General features: G+C 32.4%; 1 protein-coding gene across 21 annotated transcripts in view; it reads right to left on the minus strand.

The window, feature by feature from the left end:
- Positions 1-12749, minus strand: part of LOC124428867 (dopamine receptor 2) — a 50569-nt gene extending 37820 nt beyond the window's left edge. For 3 of the 21 annotated variants that reach the window (XR_006943307.1, XM_046973469.1, XM_046973470.1), the window contains exon 1: positions 10518-11505. The gene's annotated coding sequence lies outside the window, so the exon portion shown is untranslated. Of the gene's footprint in view, positions 1-10517; positions 11506-11895 lie in introns of those variants that run through there. The other 18 variants (XM_046973467.1, XM_046973464.1, XM_046973463.1 and 15 more) reach the window with 18 other exon arrangements.
- Between the last annotated feature and the right edge of the window lie 500 nt (positions 12750-13249).

Genomic DNA, 13249 nt, shown 5'->3' on the forward strand with positions numbered 1-13249 from the left:
TTTTTTCCATTCGAGCTAATTTTTATCGTTAATAGATTTTCCAAAATAGTTTTTCTTCCTTTTTTTTTCTCTTTTCATGAAAGTTAAAGAATAATTTGTAATAACTACCGGCAACAACGGTGAATACAAACGAATTCCAAAACCTTTATGAATTGCGGTTCGTAGAGATAGTAGCTGGTCGGAAATCGTTTGGAAGCCAGCCAATTTTGCTCTCTAGCAATTATTTCACGCCGTTTCTGTGAAACTCGCGGAAGAATGAACTTGGCCGTCATACCATTTCGCCCTCACTATACTATTTCCTGAATTATACTTCTTTCGTCCTCTTTTCTTCGAAATTTTGTCTCATATTTCATTCAATTTTTCCTTATCATCTTCTGCAACTTCCTTTCTCTATCCACCATCTGCACTTTTCATATTGTCTATATATTAGATATATCTTAGAATTAGAAGAAAAAAAATCCAAGTCACGTTGGATTATCGATTGTTAAACAAGAGTGTATTTTAAATGGCCAATGATCTCAGATCGAGTTCATAGCTAAACGAAAGAAAGAACAATATCGAGTTTTATCGTATAGGTATGGCGAAAAACACTCGGGATAAAAATAGTTGTTGAGTTAACGCTGTAATCGATATCTACTTTGTGTGCCACTTTTCTCGTCCTAGTCGTTAGGCACTTGGTCGAACGCGAAAGAAAATTCGCTGGTTAGGCGAAATACGAGGTGTAAATTTGATCAGAAAAGTAAAACAAGGATAATTGCTGGACGTATAGAAGCAATAGTAATCAAGCGACTACCTTAAAATAGAGAGTGAAATAGAGAAACGGTATTGCATCATGCTCCATTTCAAAAGTTATTACTCGAGCTGTAATTTCGTTATAATGGCAAGTTCTCTATTTTATTCTCGACGACATGATTTTATCCTGTTTCATGTTTTGTTAAGAATATCGCGTGAAAACCCGAATGCCGTTTAACCCTTTGACTGCAAAAGAATGACCTCGAACGCGCGAACACCGAGTTTTATTTATAGTCATTAACGTGGCTTTGGAAGCAAGGACGACAACAGTTATTTGCGAGACTTATCTTCATTATCGGCATCGTCATAATCGTCATCGTCGGCGACCCTTCGACCCCTCTTGTTATCTATTTCTTCGCGCGCATATCCGTTTAACGCAATACGTCATCATTGAACTTCCATCTCTGCGACTTACGATCGATAACGAAGATAAAAAGAAAAGACGTAAATTGATCTTTCAATTTGTTAATTGGAAGAAAAACAAATTATCATATAGAATTGTCTCTTTCTTTTTGTTCTTTTCTTTTGTCTCCTTTCATCGATGCCAATAATATAAAAACATTTCGACTCGATTTGATAACTTTCGAATTCTTAAAATGATCATGTTTTCTCATCTTTTATTATATTGCTTGTATTCGTATTAATTCGAATAGATTTAAAAAGCTCGCAGGACAAAAAAAATGCCAATAAATAAACGGGAATAAAACGACGAATCCAGTCTTTGAACTTTCGTCCCCATTTCTCTTGAGACTATCCTTGAAACTTTCAAGAGAAGGAGCCAACCCCGCAAAATATCCTTCGAGTCAAAATCGAACCCTTGAGATTTCAAAGAGTTTCGGACACGTCAAGGGCACACAGGGAGGCCTGTCGATTTACTTTTTTCTTGTTCTTTTTTTCTTTTCTTTTTCTTTCAATGTCTTTCATTTCAGTTATGCAGACGTGACATGAACGAATAGGACAAAAGTGTATAACACTATCACGAATAATCGATGATAAATTCAAAACGTTTTCGTGAACAAGTCATATTTCGATTTTCGTAAAATTCACGTGACATGTACATATATAGCCTTAATCCTGTAGTATTCGCATAAATTATTATTTCTATTTACGAGCATTCTAGCATTCGAATTTCGTACTTGGAATCGTTCCATCCACTCGTGTCGTTTTGACGTTAGCACCGATATATATTCGTTCTGTCTCTTTCTCTCTCTCTCTCTCTCTCTCTGCTCTCTTTCTCTTCCTCTTCCTCTTTCTTTCAAACAAGAACGGAAAAGCTTTTGTGAAATTGTTCGTGCAAACTATCGTCTTCTACTTTTTGGATAGCGTCCTGCACCGGACCGAGAGACGACTACACGTTATCGGATATTTTCTCTTTCTAGAATAATTTTTACGTTTCTAGCGGACGACGGTGCTTTTGTTTCTGCTCGATCGCCGTTTCACTGGAAATAAAGGAAAGGTTCTCTCGCGAAAGCCATGAACGTAAAAAGGAGACAACAGTCACCTAGAGAAATACCTAAAGGAAAGTTGCCAATTATGGGAAAGTATTCTAATTTGAAAGTATGTCTATCTACATATAAAAATAGTCCTGTCTATAATCAACAACGTATTCAATTTATAAAAGTCTCTTGCAAGTCACTGTATAAAACCCTTTCAATATTTGCCGATTTCACAGGTTTGCACGGCATTGGACAAATTATACATTTGTATGTACTTCTTTAAATAAAAAAAAAAAAAAAAAAAAAAAGAAGAAAAGAAAAAAAACAAAAAATCAAATTGTATAAATCTATATATTAATTTTAATACATCAATTGCATAATTATATAAAAGTTACATATGTTTTCTTCATTACTAATTCTTATCAATTATTTCTTGCCTATTTGTTTGTTGTCAATTCATTTATTTCAACAAATTTATCCAGCTATAAGCTTGACGACGTGCTTCTAAGTATCTACTTATATACCAAAAAAAAAGATTTCTATGCAAAGAAGTAATGTACTTTTCGAGCAAAACGCGATATAATACCGATCTAGAGCTTCCTCTTCTTTCTCTCTCTCTCTTTCTCTTTCTCATGATTTTTTGAGGAACAAACAAATGCGAGGGATGCGTTATCGGTTCGTAGAAAAGTATTCCCGTGAAGGACAAATCCCCTTGAAGATCGCGTAATCCGCTTATCGCGTCCCTCGACGGCCACCCTTTTCGGATGTGACAGTGGATCGCAACATTTGGATTATGCTGAGACTGAGGGACGGAACTAACTAGGACGAGAAAGGAATGGTAGAAAAGCATCACTAAAAGAGCCTGAAACCGTGGAGAAGTGAAACAAACCGAGGGGTCAAAGTTCTTATTCGTTGGAGCGTATAATGACTTTTCTAACGGATGCTATGGAATGTCGCTTTTCGAGCTTTCGTTTCTTCTTTTCAACGAAATAAATTTCACTCGATAAGCTCTTTTCGTATGGTACGCGAAAGATCAAAAACGAGAATAGCTACATGTTTTCAAGATTTCATAGTAAATTGAAGAAAAAGTATATAGAACAATGCAATATATTGAAATTTTTTTATATTTTATATTTTTATATTGTATTTTAATATATTTAAATTTAAAAATCTATCTCTTGTTTGGAATTTATTCATATGTTTGACAATTAATTAAATAAAAGCGAAAATTGTTATTGTTTTGAAAAATATTTTTTACCGTAAATAAAAATGATTGCCAAACCAATAACATAATTACTATTTAAAAAAAAAAAAAAAAAAAACATTCTCTAATTATATGAAACATTTCAAAATTTTTCAACAATTTTTTAATTTTGTATAATTGATTAAAAAATAATTATTTCCTTTTATAACCAAAAGCTAAGATCCAAAGTAATATATTTGAATTGTATTTATCCTATCCTATTTAGATGAGAATATAGATTGATATGAGAGTAATATTTGATACCTGATTGTTCAATCTGATCGTTCTTGTTCAAGGTCAAGTAAATAATTGTCTTTTGAGCAATAAATGAGTCAATTAATTCACTTATTTTGGTTGAATCTTGACGAATGACACATCTAATTGAATCTACCGAAGAAATAAATCATCAATGAAATAATTGTCGAACTCGATTTCACTGTTCTCTTCCAATTTGCTATATATAAAAGTTTAAAAAAACAAACAAACAAAAAAGTCAATTACACGAGAACATATCCGTTATGTATCGATCGCGAAACTGTTCGTAGCCTGAAGCGACGGTTGACCGACGTATCGAGGAGGTCGATTACCGAATGGACAAATTGAAAGATTGAGCCTGATTGGTGTCGGGTATCGCGCAAACGGCGGAAGTCGTCTCGCGTTAACCGTTCACCCGTTTTGTAGTCGGTCGAGACTCCCGTAAAAATGGTTTTTCTCTTATGAATACTTCTCATTCGACTTTTCTTCTGATCGTTGGATTATATATCGATCGATGAATATTTTTAACGCGTGAAAGAAAGAAAGAAAGAAAAAAAAAACATCTTGTATATATCCGCAATATATGTATCTATATAATATATGTCTATATATATATAGGTATATATTATACATGAAAGAATTGGCAAAGTTATAAAACCGTCGTTTGTATTCTTTGAACGAAACCCTGTTCGTGCCTCCGACTACGATTTTATCTAACTACGAAGAAATGGAAGCGTAAGAAAAATAAAATAGTAGGTAACGACTGCAAACTGATTAGGCGTGATGGATATTAAACGGGGTTACTGCTCAACCAACTGGTACTCTATATGCACGAATCTATAAGAGAATGCTTTTAACTCCCGCCATACCGGCACACGCAAACTAATTGTTCGAACGTTGACCTTCTGTAGCTTGAACCGATTTCAGATATATTTCTTATGGAATTACTTTTTTATAACCATCGGTACACTAGAGTAATTTAATCTGACTTGAATTTTTACAAGTAGCTCGGTACTTGGCTACGAAATAAAGTATCAAGTAGAGAGATACAGAAGAACAAAAGGCAAAAGGGGAAAAGAAAGTAAGAAGGGAAAAGACAGAGAGCTGAGTCAATTTGATAGTCAAAAGGATTTTCCGAGTCATTCGATTTTATCGATACAATTATTTCATAGATAATAGAGGAGAAGTCTGTACGATCCGTTTCCAAATACTATTTTCTAGAACTTCGAAAAATGTCTAAAATTGACGTTCAATCTTAGAGAAACAAATACTAGTTTGAGATACTATACTCCCTTTCCATAATCCATTTTACAATAATTCACCATACTGTTTTATTTGGTATATTTTTATGTATTTTTTTTTTTTTCTTATAACTATTTTCTATTAGAATCGAAAGAGATATTGTCAATTAATTAAATAAAAGCGAAAACTGTTAGTGGCTTGAAAAATATTTTTTATCGAAGATAAAAATGATTGCCAAACCAATAGCATAATTACTATTTAAAAAAAAAAAAAAAGAAAAACATTCTTTAATTATATGAAACATTTCAGAATTTTTCAACAATTTTTTAATTTTGTACAATTGATTTAAAAATAATTATTTCCTTTTATAACTGAAATGTCGATCGATAGATCATTGAGAACGTCAATTATGGTATCTTATACTAAAAAAATTACTTGCAATATTTTTAGTGACATATTTCCAATCGACAGAATGAAAAGTCTCTTATTTTTCAACTCGCTACCAGTTGCCTGCATTTTTAATAACTGTCGCTGCATCATGTCATATGTTATTTGTCATCATCGAAACTTTATCGTTTCCGCTATATTAGAACGACCAGGCGTGTTATAAAGAAGCTTTACGGTGGACGTGATGCCAGTTCGCCATAACTTCAACACGTGACTCGTAAGAGGAGCCAAAAAAAAAATAAAGAAAGAAAAAAATAAAGGAAGGAAGTACAAAATAAGTTGGTAATTATCTTTATAACTAGAGAAGAAATGATATATAATTTTTAAATTCGAAGATAGAGAGATATATTAATTAACATTTATATCTTACATATTATATACATTATTTATTGTTCATTCATTCATTCACTGTTCAACATTCCATGATTGACAAATATAAAAGTAATAATAATAATAAATAACGAATAGTAACAGAGATTTAAATAAAAATATTTTACATAGACGATGTTGTACATCTCTGATTCCTGTTATCAGATTATTTTTGTCCTTGTCATCTAATTCAACATTCTGCATAATCCAATCTCGTAGAACTTCTTGTTATTCATCATAGAACAAGAGGGTCTGGATTTTTCCGTCTTATAATCAGGAATATTCTGTGAAATATATTCTTCGTTCTCACGTACAATTTTCTGGTATCGTCTATAAAGTCGTCTCAGGTTATCGTCATCGTGTAACAGGGTGTAATGCATGATTACTTCCTTTTTCAATGTTTCATATTTCCCAATGACTGGTGGGTTCATTATGATTCTTTGAAGAACCGGAAAACATATTGAATAAAGATGAGTAACAATGTAACCAAATTTACTGGAATCATTCGTAACACCGGCCGAAAGAAATTCCTGTTCAACTTCTTCGAACCACTGTGTAACGTTGAATGCCTTAAATGATGGAATTCGCACTGGTTTACACTCCACCGATGTAGCCATTCTTCAAGGTATTGTTGATTTGTCTCTTTTATATCACAACCGTATACTTATTAAATTTGAATGCTAAGAAGACACTATTTAAATATTACATAGAAATGTACAAGTTTTAGTGGATAAAAATCACTCTCACAATGCTACGTAAAGGGAACGTAAATTGTAAGGGTATGTGCAGATCGACGATCGACGAATTTTGAAGTACTTCGTATGGACGACATAACAAGAATGAATATGTGCTATGCACGTCCGAGTATTTATTTCGAAAGATAAGATTTGAAGAAGTATAGAAGGGGAAATACGATAAGAGTATAATCGTCTTTCCCTTTTACAAATCTTCAATAAGAAAGAGAGTTACCCTCGTATCGTTCCACCCCTCCTTTTACGATATCATTGAGCTAAAAAAGGGGTAAAACTTTCCATTTACAATAGAAACAAAATAAAAATTCCAAATAATAAGGTTTCGGAAAAATAGGATAAGGGATCGTCAAACGATCATTGTGTTCCGACATCAGGCAAATCATAGATCAAGATCCAAATACACGAAGTACTATCAATCACCAATCAATCTTTCGATAGGAATCTCTTAAAAATTTATATGCATCGTGCATATTTTTATACGAGCATAACGCTATCGAGTGATCGTAAAAGTGTTAATAAAGGAAAAAAAAAAAGGATATTTCAAAGATCGACGACGTTCAAGCGTAAGTAAGCACGGAATGATGCGGCATTTCAAATACGAAGAAACGTCGATATCCGAACAAATCAAGCAAGGTAAATGGGATTGGGCGGTAATCTCGAAGACGTTCCTTGTGCCACGAATAAGGATGTAAATCGTCCCTGACACTCGACTTTTTTCTTCTTCGTTTCTTTCCTTCGTTTCTCGTTCCTTCCACGATTCCTTCGAAAATCGATCTTCATCGCGTTCAAATTCTGTTCGCAAAGTGGGAAATCGCGTTCATTTAGATAAATATTTCGGTAGATCGTCATGAACACACTTCGTTCCTATTTGCTGATGCATTTTTAAGACGCGAAGAATTTAAAAGAGAGTTGTCAAATGTGTGCAAAATCATATCAATTTTTTTCTTACCGTTCAATATGAATATGTAATAATGAATACATGATATACAAAATATTTTTACATTTTATCAGTAAAAAATACATTATTTAATAAAATTGAATTATTAAAAATATTTTCTTTTTTATGATTTTTACGGGATATTATTTGTCCATCGTCAGTGGTTAGTAGCCTAAAGGTATCATATAGATAAGGCAAAGGTTTTTATGAGACTATCTATAAACAGTGTGCATATTAATTGACCAAATGTTATAAATCTGGTATCTTTCTTTTTTAGTTACGCTCCTTTATGGAAGTAATAAAAATATGTCTGGTTGATATATACACATTATCGTTATATAGCCCCATAAAATATCTTTGTTTATACACAATATAATATATATATTTTGTTTATGAATAATCCTTTACAGTAATTAATAATAAACGTAAAATATATCATTTCGTGGTTTGTTTTTATCTTTACTTATTCACTTTCACTTATTTTTTATTTTGAAAGGATAGATAAGATTTAGTCGAAAGATTTAGTTAGCCCAAATACATGTTATGACTCATGTTCGTCTTTTTCTCGAATAAGTAGAGATAAATAAGAATTTGTTTCATTTAAAAATTTTAATGCGTTACAAAAATGAAAGTTTAATGATTTTCAATCAATTTATAATAAATATCCAAAGAAAACATTTCTATGATGAAGTAAAAAATAAGAATTGTTAAAATATCTATGCGAGTGACATAATTAATCAACATTAAAATACAAAATATGTAACAGTGGATATGAACACATTAAACATCAATTTATAAAATGAACTCGCATATAAGTGAGAATATCAAATATGAAATGCGATATGAAATATTTTAATTGGTATAATTTTAGCAATTCTCCCCGTATTTCTATCCCACTCTTTCTCCACTATGAAATATTTAAAACTTCTATCGTTTCTATTTCAAACTTTTGAAATCGGATACGGAAATATCCTCTTGCTCTGTATAAAAATTTACCTTGTGAAGAAATCGATTCGAACGAACGTAAAGAGTTCGTGAGTTTTAATAACGCTCTGACTCGTCGGGTCTACTACGGAGATTTTATTGATTTTTAAATGGCAAAGACTCACTCACTCTCTCTCTCTCTCTCTCTCTCTCTCTTTTTCTTTCTCTTTCCTTCTCTCTCTCTAAAAATGTACTCGTGAATCTGAAACGTGCTTTATTTTTTGTACCTTTTCTCATCCCTTTTTTAAAATGTTAATTAATAATAAGATAGATATTATAATGATCTCGTGAAGAGTGAAAGATTGGAAAAAAATTAAAGTTAAATCGTAATAAAATATTCATAAGATCGAACTATTTTCTAAAGAATAGAATTTGACAATTTTTTTCTTTTTTCTTTCTTCCTTTTTATTTTTTCTTTATTAATTCCGTTGCTGCATTATCGGATCGATCTCATTGATTCTCTTCCTTCGTTAGATCTTAGAGAGAACGAGAGTTACTTGAGAAAAGACGAATTAACTTGCTTCGATTCAATAGAATATGACCGAGAAAGCTTATGTGAACGAAAGCCCGCCCGCCCCTTGTTCGTTAGGACTCCTTTCGATCATCCATATAATCCGAGTCTCGATAATCCTCGGTCACCGGTGGTCTCGCTTACCCAGGCTCATCGATTCTATCTTCTTTTTTCATCGTCATAAACAGACTTTCTAGCTCCGACATATGTATATACATATATCTACATGATAGATATATACCTATGTGAATGAAAAATGGAAGAATTAAAGTCAAATGCAAATTATTAAATCATTAGGAATTTTTTCTGGAAAAACTACTGAGTTAATTTATCTGGTGAGAATAGCAGAACGAGTATCTACGTTAACAAAGTCATTCGGTTGAAATTCGAAACGAAGAGAAAAGATAAGAAGAGGAAGAAAAAAGGAAGAGAAATGTGCACCTACTACACTTAAAGCTCTTTTATCCTGATTGGCGCGAGTCCCACGATATCTTACTGATCTTTTCTCTAATGGAGCCACGAAAATACACTTGGTTCTATCTTCCCATTATTTCTACTTGCTCGAATGATCCTGCAGCGAAAAATCTAGAACATTTTGCTTTTCAAGGATATTCGAAAAATATCAATCTCTTCGGAATATTCTAAACCTTTGCACTATGAAATCATCGCTGGCATGACAATACTATCTTTCCTTTATAATTCTGACCTATCTCTGACGTGACACTTTATTTGCTTAATCAATGTAATCAATTATCGAAAAAAATATTTTCAAAGTATTCAACTAAGCCAATAAGTAATATTGGAATTTGCCAAATATTACTCATAAAAAGTCTTCAAAAATTCAATTAAAAATTTCGATATTATTTATATATCACATACAGCTTTGAAAAACGTGTTTCTTTTTTCTTCTATTTTTCTTTGCAAATGGATTCAATGATTTCAAGGATATTTTCCTTTACGATAGAAAATATTTCGAATTTTCTAAATTAATTTCAAATGAATCGGAAGTCGCAGCGTTACTGGGTCAAAGTCATCGATGAAATAGCTTATATACCATCCTATCTATCTATCTTTATATGTATACATACCTACATATGTGTATATTGAGAACGCGATATCTAGAGAGACGTGTAATGGGATGGGAGCGATTTTAAAGTAAAGATTTTATTAAAAAATTATTTGCACATACGAACCTAGTCGAACAGCTTCCACTTCGACGTTAGAATGAATCGAATGCGAAGTATTTTTTCATTTCTAAATACCAAGGGGAGCGAGATACGATCCGATCGTGTCTCACGCAAATCCTTCGCATATTTATTGTTACTATATGTAAATATAATAATTATTTATATAATATATCTTGTTTTCGATATCTCCCATAAATATCAGTCCATTAATTTGCTTTAATTAACACGAATATGGTAATATTAGCAAGTAGTTAAAAGAAAGGAGAGATCGCGAGTAAAAAAAAAAAAGTAATGTGAAGAAGTATTTGAAAAAAGAAAGAAAGAAAAAAAAGGAAAAAAAAAAATCAGTAATAGAAACTCACCGAAATTTGTCAGAATCGTTGCGTCGAAGGCCGAAAGTGTTGTCGACGTTGACGATGTTAGAAAATTTTTCGCCGGGTTTTCGTAATTTCTAGTAGAGAGGATTTCTTTCTCAACGAGTATACATACGTGCGCGTGTGCTCAAAAGCTTAATTAGAGATGCACGATTAAACGAGAAGATAATACCGTCCAATTTAATTGCTCCACACCGAATAAATTTCGGACTAAGAAGCGATTTTTTTCTCCGTAAGAACGGACGCGAGTGCATTTTCCTATTTTGGATTACCCTAATTAACACGTAGATCTACATCTATGTGAGCGTATTTTCCCCCATGGTAACGATAATATTCAAAAGAATAATTTCCGTAATTAAGGAAAAAGAAAAGGAAAATGCAAAATTAAATCTTTGATTCTCCCTATATGCGAGAAATCTCGATAAAAACTATATAAATTCTATATAGGTATATATATATGTGTGTATATATATATATATATATATACATATAGACAGATTGCAAATATAGTATATCTGTATATATACGTATACATATATATTCGTGACTCATACAAATACGCGAGTCAAGTCTCGAGTAATTTAAAAATTTTTTCTTAAAAAATCACGAAGTGAACCGAACGATAATCGATCGAATTCCTAGCTCGTTCGCATTTTCTAATTTCTTCATCCTCCACCTCTTCCTCCTCCACCTCTTCCTCCTTCTCCTCCTCCTCCTCCTCCTCCACTTTTTCTTCTTTCTTTCCTTTCTCGTTTTTTTCCACCGTTTTTCTTTCTTCTTACACTCGCCCGATCTAAAGTCGCATCCTCTCCCTGAACAACACAGAGAAGCACGATACACCGTCAAGTCGGACACAAAAAATACTTTCGTTGTTTCGTTCTATAATTCCTTCAAGATATTTTCAAATGTTGGATCTTTAAGGAAATACTTGGAAATTTAAAAAAGTTTAGTTTCTTTTTTTTTCATGCTGAATTAACTAACATTTTTATATTGTATTATTAAAAATATTCTTTCGATCGATATTATGTAAATATAAAGCAAATACACACACGCACATATATATATATATATATATATATATATATATATATATATATATATATAATATATGCGAGATTTGCTAAATACGAACAGAAAATCATACGCAAGCAAAGAGTGAGAAAAATATACGAGTAAATTGCGGTGCCATACGGCCATTTTTTTGTAATTAACGAAAGAGTGACGAAAACGGGAGCCGTTCGAAAAATCGTATAATAATATTATCATCAAGATATAAAAATCAAAAATTCAAAGTTTTTATCGTTAGATTAGATCGTTGAATGCACGTTCACATTATGAACACGTTATAAAAAAATTTCTTAATTACTCTTTACGAGGACTGACAAGCCCCTTTCCAACTTGTAAAGAGGACGTCCGGACGTTTAGCATTCCGCGAAAATATCGAGCAAATTTCTCCACGAATTGTTACCACTAGATTTAATTTTGTTTTTTTTTGCTCGACGATCAAATTATTACTGAAGATCGCGGGCGTGCGCGCGCCTACACATTATCAATAATACGAAATTTTCAAAGAGGTTTTGCAATTTTATTGACAACTTGCTTTTCTTTCTGATAATCTCTTTTGATTACTTGACGCTATTCCACGTGTTTCAATCTATAACTATACCTAACTCTCAACGTTGTATGAATCATATTAAGCGGGAATTCACGCTAATAATAACTGCATGTTCATCGTATACAACTATTCGAGACCAAAGACGATGTTCAAACTTTATGAGAAGCCATGAAAAGCATTTTTTCTTAACAGGAATATTTCGAATAAGACACGTTGAACGTAACATCGTGTAAACGCGTTCTTTCCAATTCGTTTAAATTGAAACACTTTAAAAAATTTTCTTCTTCGTGTTTATAATTTATTATAATAATTTTTCTCTTTCGTGTTTTATTCGTACTTATACGTGTTTCATTCGTCAAATTTCCATTAAAAACGTCATGATATACGATCAGTAGGAAAGGAGAAAACAAGGATTGGTTTAGAAATTTGTGAGAAAATAAAATATAACCGATCACGAAACACCATACACGAGACGTTACGAAAACGCGAATTAACCCACCCCCAGGATGTTCTTCCTCGAGGGAGCCGGAATGTATTTCGCGGTTTGAGAGGACCGACTGCGGCCGCCGCGTGACTCTAAAGCTTCGTGTTTGCCTCCGATTTGCGCTTGCGTCCTCTTTCCACCTTCCTATCTCTATAAACGCGCCCGCGCGCACCCACGCGCCAGCGCGATCCCTATATCCCTTTTGCAAGCTTGCTTCTTTCCTTCCGTCCTTCTTATTTTTTCTTTAATTTAACATTTAAATTTCAAACTCGAGATCGTTGACTGTAAGCAATATGAACAAAAATAAATAGTCGAGTGACTTTGACAAATTCCATGTTATTTTCTTCTTTTATTCCGACGAATAAACATCGGAGCATTCGCTTTTCAAACAGATAAAATTAAATAAATCATATTTTCAATTATATTAAAATTATTTATATTTCATTCATTTCATAGGTCGAAACACGCATTAAATATAAAATAGAATTAAATTAATATTTGAATATTAATATTGCTTGTTTAAGTTAACAGAAATGAAATAATTTCTTAGAAAAATTCACAAGAAGCTTGTAGAAAGAACTCTTTTGTTAAGAAAATACATCATTTATGGCTGCAGATGTA

The sequence above is a fragment of the Vespa crabro genome, chromosome 13 (genome assembly GCF_910589235.1).
Source record: "Vespa crabro chromosome 13, iyVesCrab1.2, whole genome shotgun sequence".
Lineage (NCBI taxonomy): Eukaryota > Metazoa > Arthropoda > Insecta > Hymenoptera > Vespidae > Vespa > Vespa crabro.